Source organism: Falco rusticolus, chromosome 4 (assembly GCF_015220075.1).
Source record: "Falco rusticolus isolate bFalRus1 chromosome 4, bFalRus1.pri, whole genome shotgun sequence".
Classification (NCBI taxonomy): domain Eukaryota; kingdom Metazoa; phylum Chordata; class Aves; order Falconiformes; family Falconidae; genus Falco; species Falco rusticolus.
The window spans coordinates 40,040,720-40,053,399 of record NC_051190.1 but is presented as its reverse complement, the minus strand read 5'-3'; the positions used below and the strand labels follow the sequence as shown (position 1 = coordinate 40,053,399).

General features: G+C 40.5%; 1 protein-coding gene across 20 annotated transcripts in view; it reads right to left on the bottom strand.

Annotated features, from left to right (window-relative positions):
* The window catches only part of RBFOX1 (RNA binding fox-1 homolog 1), a 955,581-nt gene that overhangs the window by 787,734 nt on the left and 155,167 nt on the right, over positions 1-12,680 (bottom strand). The window lies entirely within an intron of this gene.

The window sequence follows — 12,680 nt, the reverse complement described above, 5'->3', positions numbered from 1 at the left end:
TGCTAAATGGTTTTACAGAACGTACGTTACAGAAATTTCAGCACAAGCCCAGGGCAGCCCAGTGTTTCAGGACAATTCCAGGTGGAAGTCAGGACTGATAAGCAAACTGTACTGCAAACTGTGGGAACTGCTGAATAAAGAAATCTCCCTTTTCCAAATGTCCTAATCATCAAGATTCACAACTGATAAAATATCTATATGAACAGAAGAGCTCTTTCACCACTTGCATCATTTAAAGTAATATCCTCTGTCCAGCAATGATCAGTATTAGATGTTTATGAAAGAAAACAAGCACCAGTCTTTCCCACAGTAATTTGCAAAGGGGGACATCCTGCATTTTGTTTTGTAAGGAAACATTGCACAATAATTTACACAATTATTCATAACTTGCTTATATGTTTTGCATCTAAAATATCCAGTAGCAAAACTTTGCAGAATAGCATTACATAGCATGAAAAAAAATTCTCGAGTCATTGCTTGACCATTCTATCGAGTCCATAATCCTTGCCTTATGAGTCATATCGTTACAATATCAATATTAAAATCAATATTAATAATAATTTAAATCTATCACTTTTCTCTCATTTCACTCACCTGACGACTCTTCCTAGGCAAAGACCTCTAGCATGTTTTTAATGTCTTCCCTGTACAGAAACTATTCCGTACCCTGGATCGTTCCTTTCACCTTACCCGGGGCTACACCCTTCTGAGCCACAGGGTAACCAGAACTGCTCACAATAAGCGCCTGTAAAACCAGTGCAAACTCCAGCAGACACACTACTATATTTTCTGTACCAAATGCCTTTCCTGAAAATTGCTAAATATTCAATTGGCTTTTTTTGACAGCTGTCAAGCACTGAACTAATGTTTCTGAGAACTCCATCTGATGTTTCCAAGAAAGGCTTCTGAGCGATAATAGCCATGGCACTCCCTCCTCGACAACAGATTTCCATCTATTATGAAATTCTGAAAGTGATTTTTATTCTGTCACTTAATCCTTCAGCTTTCTGCACTTCCCCAGTCAGTCTTAGTTTTGTCTGTTCTGCATAATCCTGTCTCAACATAAATTTATGTCATTATTTTGTCCCTTTCACACAGAATAGTCTATGAACAGAATCCCTTTCACTGTAAAAATTCACCATTTATTCAGAGTAGTGAAATACTTGTGAATTTGCCTTTGTTACACTTTAGCCTCCTGGTTCACTGGATGTGCACTTAAAAATCCTCAATTGCTGCTTCTCTCTGTGATGTGAGGAAGACCCTAATCTCCAGGCTCTGCTACCAAAGTGTGTTTAAGGTTACCACTCTCTTCTGGGTTTGGCTGTATTTTCCCACTGACCTCCTTATCTTTACAGTGAACCTATCTCCTCTTTTCTCAGTATAAACTATATTTGCTATATGCACTGCTTGCCCTATTATCAGCAACTATTTCAGCTGCCACTAACCCAATGCTGTGAAACCTTTCTGCAATTCTCTGATTTCTCTAAAATCATTGTGTTATCAGCAAGTGTTCTTTGCCTTTCCATGCAACCTTTTTCCAGGTCTTCCACTGATGCTTCAGTTCAAGCAGTTTATCCCCCTCCATAAAGAATGGATGTTTGTACAAGAACCTTCCTGACTTTACTGCAGAGAACATTTGCCCATGGAATCAGGCTTATTTTCAGGTGGCCTTTCCATACTTTCCAGGACTTTTGTTCTTTCCATCTTACATTATAAGCAATGGGAGTGTTATGCTGTTTTTCTCCCGTCTCTTCCTTCAACACTGAGCACAGAAAGTTCATAAGGAAGGGACAGTATCTCCACCTGGAATGAAGCATGAAATCCATGTAGGACTTCATTCCCAGATCTGAGGGAAGCAGGAGAAACATGCCATGAGAAGTGGGATGGACAGAAAGAAGCGGGAGGGGAGTGAGCCTGGAACAGACCATTACTGAAACAGCCACACTGAGTGGAGACAAAACAGTATGTATGATAACCTCCCCACTTTTTCAGACCACTTTGAACAATAACACACCTCCCAAGAAACTACGGAGGCTGTCCTTGGACATCACAGAGGAGCGTTAGTTAAGGGACTGTTTGCATGGGCTTTCATTTGGGGCCAATGGTCCCAAGGAAATAATTTACTGACATCAGAGGGACAGGCTGTGGACACAACCACAGCCAATTTTAATATAATCCATTTTCTTTAAGAATATTAATCATGAAAGAGTTGTATCATGTTATATTGAAGTGGCTTTTAGGGACAACCAGAACGTGATACTATTAGCCCTAAACCTACACAGAACCATTCTATTTCATTTAGCACATCAGATGGTACATAACATTTTTAGCGTTTCAGCAAGTGTCCTTTAGAACTGTTTCACAAGCACTCTCTTAGGAATTTTACTGCTCCCTCTCTTTGGTATACAATAAAGCATGAGTAAAACCCTAGCTGTAATTATATCCATCACGTTATGGAAATGCAGGCTTTCTATGGTACTTAAACATCAAGTATAAAAGAACATTTTTTTCCCCTGAATCTATTAAATAAACATGAGGTATATTGTTTTAAGCACACCTGTAGGTTGTAAATTTATATCCTCCTAACCATATTCCTTAAATCAGTATTTCTGAGTCAGTAGTAAGAAATTGTATTGATCTGCCATAAAGTTACTTGTGTAGTATGTGGTTCAGTTTGTTTTATTAGTGTGTTCATCAGTAGCTAAGAGCTAGAAGAACTGGCTGTATTTTTTCCAGAATTTATTTCCAGAAGAATATTTTTCCAAGTCCCACAATTCACGTGTTCAGAATTTCTGCCTTGAATGACCAAGCCACCCCTTTGGAACTGATTCTGCCCCGACACACTCAGATCCTGCCACCTGAACCTTCCCACTAGTTTAGCAGTAAAACTGATCATCTCCGGCAGCATGCATCTGTGCCAGGAGAATACACACCAGCCACACACACATGGCAGTGCTACCACTTCATTACTACCCTTGTACTGTCGCAGCACTCTCCAAACTATCACGCTGCAAACAAAGTATTTTACTATCTCACCCAGCACACTCTTCATACATTCCCTCTGCTGCCTTCTCCTCATCTTGCCTCATCCAGGGCACACTCTCTCTTCTCTTGATTCTCTCGATTATTCCTCTCTCTCTTCTTCCTCGGCTGCTCCCTCTTCATTGGCTCTCAACCACTTAACTTAACCAGCCACAGCTGCACCTTATCTACGTCAACCAACCTGCAGCCCCTGAAGCCAACCACAGCTGTATGTTATCAATGCTAATTAACCCAGCTTCATTCTTCTACAATTCCCCCTTTTTTTTCTTAACATTTCATACTTTATGTTTTGAACAATCATTACAACCTTTATAAAAATAAATTTTTCATACAGTCTTCTATAAATCCTCTACATTGTACCTTCTTGTAAGATCTTACAAGTGATTTTTGCATATTTCACATATTGCCGTTAGGAGTCATTGGTGATGATTCTGCCTCCTATAAGCGTGCTTTGTTGTAACCTATACAAGCTATCTGTTTTACTACTAGTAGCCAAGTTGCACAAAAGCTTGTCAGACAGAACAAGCCCTGCTGCCTGTAGGATAAGACGCAAAACCAGAAAACACAAATATTTGAAAACCATAACTTATGCTGAGATTTTTTGTGGGGTTTCAAGAAATCTAAGTGCTTCAATATCCTAACCTGGATTAAATAAAAGACAAAAAACCAAACTTAAACTATTTTGGCTTTGCAACTTTTACTACTTGTAGACTGTACCAATCTTAAAATCAATAGCACACATCAACTTGGTCTTGTTGAAAACGTAACTTGTGAAAGATTTCAGATCAATGTTTTCCCAGTGTAGGCCCTATATTATTGTTATTGTTATTATTAAACTGCATCATTTAACTGCGCAAAATATGCCTCAGGAGAAAGAAAAAAAAACCAGCAAAACTCTAAACCTTCAAACCAAACCACTACTCCTCCAGTGTTTCTATTGCACCACTTTGACTCTTTTTCAGATGTGCTCATCAAACTTTGTTCCTCTGGGGCGCAGACGAAGGAAGCAGAAACTTCACAGCGAAGAAGAAAAGCAGCAGTTTTTCAGTGCATTGCATCTGCCTGGGACACAGTTAATTTTCTTCATAGCATCGCAGATGGTGCTGCGTTTAGGATTTGTGACTAAAATGGTGTTGATAACGCAGCAGTATTGTTGCTATTGTCAAGCTATAGCTGAGCAGTGGTTGCACAGCACCAAGGTTTTCTTTTTTTAATTTCATTTTCCTCACTCTCCTTCCCCAGCCAGTTGGCTGGGGGTGCACAAGAAGCTGGGAGGGGACACAGCCAGGGCAGCTGGCTTGGCCTGACCAAAGGGACATTCCAGACCATATGATGTTCTCAGCTACAAAAGCTTGTGGAATGGAAGAAAAAGGGGGGAACGTTCATGGCTATGGCATTTGTCTTCCCAAGTTTCGTTTCCTTCCTGGAAATGGTGAAACACCTGCCTGGCAACGGGAAATAGTGAATGAATTCCTTATTTTGCTTTGCTTGTACGCACAGCTTTGCTTCACTTAAACTGTGTTATGTCAACCCATAAGCTGTTTTTTTTTTTTTTCCTTCTCTTTTACCCTTTCGGTTCTGCCACCTGTCCCACTGGGGCAGTGAGTACACTGGTGAGTGGGGGCTGATCTGCCATCCAGGGTCAACCCACCACATACAGGTAAGCAGGTTTCTTGACTCTCTTAGTATAAAGAAGATACACCCAAGTCTGAAATACAGTATGTGGTAGGTGAATAGGATTTGTGTGCTGGTCCCTGAGAGCTGCCTTATCTAACAAGCACTTGGCCAACTGCTTCTGTTGGGTAAAGTCAAAACATACCGGTACACCGTCACTCACAGCGAGGTACGGCAGCTTTCCTCCCTCTGCACACACAGCCAACTCTGTTCTTCAATCAATCCGGCCAGATTTGCTCTGTATGGTGAGTGTGCAATGATTTTGGTATAGGTCACAGACAAATCTCTCTCGTGAATGCACTAACAGACATGTAAATCTATTTCAATATTGTAAAAGATGTAGGCTTTACTTGGTGAGAAATCCCAAAATCGCTAAACCCCAGTGACCAGTGCCAGAACACTCCCACAGCTGCTAGTGAGCTTCTAGAAAGGTCCACAGTCAGAAGCAGTTCTGAGAGGTACAGTTCAATTTCTGAAGGTAATAAACAATCCTGAAGGAAGGGTAAATGTTGCTAAATACAAATGTATTCTGTCAAACTCATGTGCTGCTTCAACTTTTTACCTCTCTTCAACTATGTAGAGTAAGAATAAAGATTTCATTTTACATCAGCAGATTTGTTCTTCCCTCCCAGCATTCTCCTTCTGTGCTGAAGACACGTTTTCAAACTGCCATCCCATACTCAAAATATAAAGAGCCATCAGTTATATGATTTCTAAGATATCTTGCAGGGTCAGTAAAAATTCTCACATAGCATGTTGTTTATTGGTTGTGCACAAGCTATACCAGAATAACACGTTACAGCACAAACTTGTCAACTCAGTAACTAACCTCAAGTGTCAAGTGTAATAAGACCAAAAAAAAAAAAAAAAAAAAAGGGGGGGGGAAATTAAAATTTCCCCACATCTCATCCAATTATTACAATCCAAACCTCCTGCTCATTCCACGAAGAGCAGCAGTAAAGATACCCCCCCACCGAAACCCTACTGTGCTGTCAGACTTGTGCTCAGCGCTGCGGCCAGACGTGACTCAGCAGGACCTCCCGTCTGACACGTGGAAAGCCGAACGCGGAGTGCACTAGGTGGACTACAGATGCACCATATGCAGGGGCAGAGCAATTTGCCATTGAACACAGGACTGTCTTACCAAGCATTTAGCACAACATTCTGCGCACGTGCGCTGCTGCAGGCCCCCAGCTTTGCCGCTTGCTAAGACAGCCGTACCCAACCTAGCTGTGCTGAAGCAGCAGCTGCGCTGGAGATGTAGCAGCACACTAACATACAGCAGCAGTAACACAGCAACACAGAAATAAATCCTCCAGGAATCCTGGGCTGCTAACACACCCCGAAGCCCAGAATATCATGCTACAGTTAACAACATTTGCCATACAGAACTACCCAAGCGCTTGCAATGACTGTACCTTCTCCTTGCACAATTAGCATTATCAGAAAAAGTTACAGAAGTCTGTAAGCTCTTCAAAGAAGAAGAAAAAAGGATCAAGTGTATATCTTTATTAAAGAATGCTAATATCCTTGACATGACCCAGATCATCATGAGGACTGTTACATTTCAATTAGCTTTGAGCTAGGCTGATAGGACTTTTCTAATAATTGCATGATTTTCTTGAGGAAAATTTTCAATTTTTTATGAGACAGGAGAGAGCATGAAATTCTAAGTTCTTTTTCACTTGTTAAATGTAAAAATCATTAACAATAAAAGGTACAGGATTAGAGGGAGAGCAGGAGGAAAGATGGCCTAGTAATGGAGGCGATGATTTGGGATTTGAGAAATAGGAATTGAAATCCTAGCTCTGCTATACTTCTCCTGGCACATCAGTCAGGATGTTAAATTTTCTGACTTCTCCTTCTGTAATAAAGAGATAATAACATGCACTAATCTCACAGGAATTTTGGGACTTGATATCTCTTAAATGCCACAATGCTGTGGAAATGAACTTGATCAAAAACATCTTAATGCTGTAATTTGGAGAATATCCAGAGTGCACTCAACTGCCAATGGAAGTATTGGAGGCTAAGTGTTTACAAGCATGTGAAAATTTTCATAATGCCTGAATAAGAAAATGTCTGCAATGCAATGTTTTTGAAGGAAAGATCTAAGTAGTGTCAGAAAACAGGCTGCTACATACAGTATATTCAGATCCTAAGGTTAATTTATATTCAACCCCTATAGCTTTTACTTGGTAGACTCAAAACACCACTTGCAAAGATGGAGGATTTAGAAAGTTCACAGAGGAATCCATCAGAAAGAAATACTGACTGCATTCTTGAAAGAGGCAGGAGAAAAGAATGAACTCTTAGATATTTTTTTACATGTACATTTGTATACGGCCAAGAAAGAATTACAAAGCTGACTTTACTTACAGAGTTATAGTTCAAAATAATCTAGGGTAGTATTTCCAAATCAATTGCTTGTGTGAGGGGTCTGTCTCCTGTTTTCAAAATGTCCTATGCAGTTGCAGTAAGCCTTCTGCTCTTGAATGCGCTTTGAGAGAGTAACTTCTAAATTCTTTAGATGCTCAAATAAATACATATATCATTATGTGCAGCAGTGATTAAGCACAATCTAACCAAGGGCAATGTCTTCCTTTATTTATGTAGGAAGATCATGATTTATGTGAAATGACCAACATAACCACCTGTAAAATCACAAGTAGACCACTGATACTCTGATTTGTAGCTTGTACAAACACACACCCCTGCCCTGTTACAATTTAGGTAATCATAAACTATAGCAGTGATTAACTTTGATTCATGTAAAACTGCTCCCACATACCTGCTCTTTTTCTCTAAGATCGCTAGAGATTTTACTGATATAAACTTAAAATTAATGATGTTCCATAAAAGAAAACAACATTTTCTTCCCTTGGGAAAGAAATAAGATAAACATTGGAACATGGAAATCAAAAAACCAAACAAAGACCAACCAAACCCAGAAAACTAAACCAAGGCAGCATATTTAGTCTCCTGTGCTGGAAAGAGTTAAAAGATCATATCTAAGGAAACAGGTGCCTAACTAATAGAAAAGTAATATTAGAAATCAACCACCTAAACCTGACTTACCTTGCACCAGCAGTAAAAAAAATTCACACACAGGTCAGGCTTAGCTACCTTAGTTAAGCTTTTGCTGAAGAAAACACATCCATGAGAATGTTCTCCTGCTTATCACTGGGAGCGTGTAAAAGCCTCACTGCTTCTGGTCCGTAATGAATTCCTACAATAACTGTTGAAGATATCGCAAAACAACAATGAATAATATGACAGTGGAGCAGATACTAACAACTAAACAGTTCCCCATCCTAGCTCAGATGAAGTAATGGAGCAGAACTTACTGCTTCATTTACGTTATCTAACTACCATTCTTCAACCCTTTTTTATTGTAATTCACAGATATCAGTAATTCAGTGCTGCAATTTTAAGAATACTTAACTCTCCAGACTAATACTATAATTCAGACTACATTAATAATACAGAGATGAATAAATAAGAATACAATCATTAATGTCTTTTTTCCTTATACATTTATTACAAAATGGTTATACTGGTTTATTTCTAAAAGAATTATGATATTTTAAAATAACTTTCTTTCACAATTATTTTGTTTATGCCTCTCAGGTAGAAATCTCTAGATCATACTAAACTCAGATAGCTCTGTGGCATACTATGTTGTTTTGGAAAACAGATTTATTGTATTAACAATTTTAAAAGATGTGTTTAATGAGGGGAAATAAGGACCCATAATTCCCAATAATGTTTTTTCAATGCAATAAAAGCCATTTGTCTGTTACATATTTCAACATGCTTACAATTCCAAGGAAAACCCAGCTCTGAAATTAGAGGGAAAAGGGGTTTAAATGCCCTCCTTGCAATGGCTTTATAGGCCTTTTACATACAGCACAGCAATTAGTTTTGTGTCACTGACAGACTGCAGAAGTGAAGATAAGACTGTTTTGAGATAGACAGCGTATCTGCATATATGCATCTACATCCACTGGGGTTTACAATGTGCCTGCTGCCCAGCCCTCTGAACTGGGAACCAGTCAATGATCTTTTATGTCACTCGTGCAGATCATGGTCATTACATAGAAGATCGATCCCATTCGTTGTCTCTCAGTTCTAACCAGCGTATGACAGCCAGAGCACGGAGCTCATGGCACGTGCTCTTGCCTAGTGCTGCACTCCGCAGCATTCCCACCTTCATGAATTCAAGTTCGTGACAACAGAACAGGAAAAATGCTCCAGTCAAGGGAATGAGTGAGGACTCTGCTCCTCTAGGGTTTACACCCATTTCTGCTACAAACTGCTTGCCAGTCACTCTTTGTGCTCGATTTCCACTTGTATATTTGGAACAATTCTCTCTTAGTTGTTGTTTTCTGGACCTGTGTTTTATTGCTTTGTTTACGGGTTTGCTCAATGCACTGCAGCTTTGGTCGAGTACTGTAGACATTATTACACAATTAATAGACAGTCAAATGCCAAAGAAATCCATAGGCTACAAAACTGAATTTTAACATCCAGGATTTCTCTCTAAACTGTTTAAACTATACTTACCTCAACATATTGATCTATCAAAATGAAAAAGGAAAATACCATAAAGCAATCATAGCTAGAAATTATACTTAAATTGAACTGAAGCCCACTGAACACAAAATTTACTGTGACTATTACATGAGGTTCTCGACACTTGTGAGAGATATTTGTTTCATTACGCACAATTCCATCATCTTAACACGTCTGTGTTGGAGTGGTATTGCTCTTTTAAAATGCTTCTTCTAAATAAGGGACTGGGACAAACCATTTTATAATCAGTAATGTTCTACATGTGTACACCATGTCACGGGTGAATAGGGCATAACGCCCAGCCATATGGTGTACTTAAGAGCCAACTCATCTACATAGGCTGTTACCAGGCAACATGCTGGACTTCAGTCTGAGCTTGGTTAAAAGATGACCTCTTAGCCCTAGAAATTGATTGATATTCATTGTGCTGGTTAGGTTATGATCACAAGGGAAAATAATAAAACCAATTATGCACATTGAGATTTGGCAGCACTAAACCTTCCCCAAATTCCTAACGAGTATTTTCTTCTTACTTGTCATATATCCCAAATCTCGGCTTTAGCTTGTTGAAGGAAGATGAATATCTTTTCCTTTAACTACACTTACAGAAACTAAAGCACTATATGCACAGTCAAATCAATGTTAGCTTCCTAAAAACATGCCAGTAATTATGCCAGGGACCGCTGTCTCCCATGGGTTAGAAACCCCAACCTCATTCTTGCAATTTTTTCCAGAATTTTTCTAACAGAAGCTGTTCAATTGCATCAAATTCTGCTAAGAGCTATAAGGTTATTCTGTGACAGAAAATACTGTTCATGACAGAGGAGAAGCAAAAAGCAACAAGCATGCTGAGCACTATAGAATTCATTTGAATCTGTCCTCAAGATGAACAGGATTTTTTTTTTTTTTGTCCAGTAAGTCAAACAGTCTTTTGGAAATAATGAAATCCTTTTTTCAAAGACATTAAGAGGATGATTGTGTTCAGTGTAGGAGAATAAATGTAAAATTCTTCTTATTTCCAACAAGGACTGTATGTCTCATTTTTTTCTACAACACCAACCTTTGTGTGTTGGGGCAGAACTGGACTACTAATATTAACACATTTGAAGAAAAGAATTAATCTAGTATCTTATTATGTCAATACACATGTGCGACTACTTTCTATACATAAAACAAAGAAAAGTACAGGTATAAATGTATATAAAATGTAAACATCTTCAGTTGGCCCAATATAGAACAAGCCATACTTATTACCCAATCCAAAGTGTTAGAGCATCACAGTTTCCTTTAAGCAGAGGATTACTGAAAACCTGAGAAGTACCAAATACACACCTACCAAGAATCATACACGCAGCTTTTTCTGATACTTCTGTATTCATCAGAGTAACTACAGAAAGTGATATCCTGATTAAAAAGTGCCTAATCAATATGGTCTCTAAGAATGTGTTAAAACTAAAAACTTTACAAGAAAAAATAAATTTCAGGAATGAAAGAGCAGCAAATAGTTTGGATGTGAAAGTCTCTTCTCAAGGAAGGAAACAAGTGAAAAATGAATCAGCACAAATACTTTTTCACATCCTTCAAATTTTGGAGCTTAATTCACAGTATTACTCTATTCTGACATTATGGGTACATTTAAAAAGGCAAGCATGATGAATTTATCCATAGCCGTCCTAAGGGAAAAAAGTGTCTGTGACTAATTTATATATAAAGTAATTTCTTCTTGACAGAATCATCCTAAGGTAAAATAAATATGACAGTGACATAACCCTAACATGTAAAAGGGTCAGAAACGGGGAAGATTATTTTCTAATCATGTCACTAGCAAGTTGTTGTTCACTGAAGACTAATTGTACTTACGGTCTACTAGCCCTGTGAGCCAGCATGCTGTTGTGGATGGCTACAAACTTTTTAGGAAAGCCAGGACAGTGAGGAGGTGATGGCACTGCTCTTTATGCGAGGGAGCAACTGGAATGTATCGACCTCTCCTCTGGGGTGGATGCAGAACAGATCGAGAGTTTACAGGTGAGGATTAAGGGGCAGGCCAACATGGGGGCCACCACTGTGGGTGTTTGCTACAGGCCAACTGACCAGGAAGAGGGAGTCCATTAGCCCATCTACAGACAGCTGGATGCAGCCTCAGGACCACAGGCCCTGGTTCTCATGGGGGACGTCAACAACCCTGACACCTGCTGGAAAGGCAACACAGCTGGGCACAGCCAGGCCAGGAGCTCCTGCAGAGCCCTGATAACTTTTTGATGCAGGTGGTGGAGGAGCCAGCGAGGTGAGGTGTGATGCTGGACCTTCTACTCACAAACACAGAAAGACTGGCTGGGGATATGAAGACTGGGGCAGCTTTGGCTGCAGTGACCATGAGATGTCAGGATCCTTTGGGGAGGAGGCAGGTCACTAAGTAGGACTGCAATCCTGGCCTTCAGGAGAGCTAACTTTGGCCTCTTCAAGGACCTGCTTGGAGGAATCCCATGGTTTAGGGCTCTGGAAGGTAGGGGGGTCCAAGAGAGCTGGCTGATATTCAAGCAATACTTCCTCCAAGCTCAAGAGAGGTGCATCCTCATGAGTAAGAAATCAAGCAAAGGGGGCAGGAGACCTGTATGGATGACAAAGGAGCTTCTCACAAACGGGAGGAATAAGTTTACGGGATGTGGAAAAAGGGACAGGCCACTTCGGAGGAATATAGGAGTGTTGTCAGAGCATGCAGGGAGGCAACAAAGGTGGCTAAGGTCTGTTTGGAATTAAATCTGGAGAGGGAGGTCAAGGACAACAAGAAGAGCTTCTTCAAGTACATCAGTAAGAAAAGGATGAATAGGGGAATGTGGGCCCGCTGCTGGCGGAATGGCAGAGCTCAGAGGGCTGTGATCAGCGGCGCAGCGGCGCAGGTTTGGCTGGAGGCTGTAGCTCGCAGTGTTCCCCAAGGGTCAGTGCTGGGTCCAGTCCTACTCCAATTTATTCATCACTGACCTGGGTGAAGGGACTGAGCGCATCCTCAGCAAGGTTGCTGATGACACAAAACTGGGAGGAGTGGCTGATACACCGGGAGGTTGCACTGCCACTCACTGAGACCTACACAGGCTGGAGAGTTGTGGGGAGAAGAACCTCATGAAGTTCAATGAAGACAAGTATGAGATGCTGCAACTAGGGAGGAACAACCCCACAAACCAGTACAGACTGGGGATTGACCTGATGGAAGAAAGACCTGGGAGTTCTTGTGGACAGTGAGCTGCCCATGAGCCAGCAGCGTGTCCTGGTGGCCAAGAAGGCCAGTGGTGTCCTGGGGTGCATGAGGAGGAGCGTGGCCAGCAGGTGGAGGGAAGTCATCCTCCCCCTCTGCTCTGCCCTGGTGAGGTCACATCTGGAGTGCTGTGCCCAGT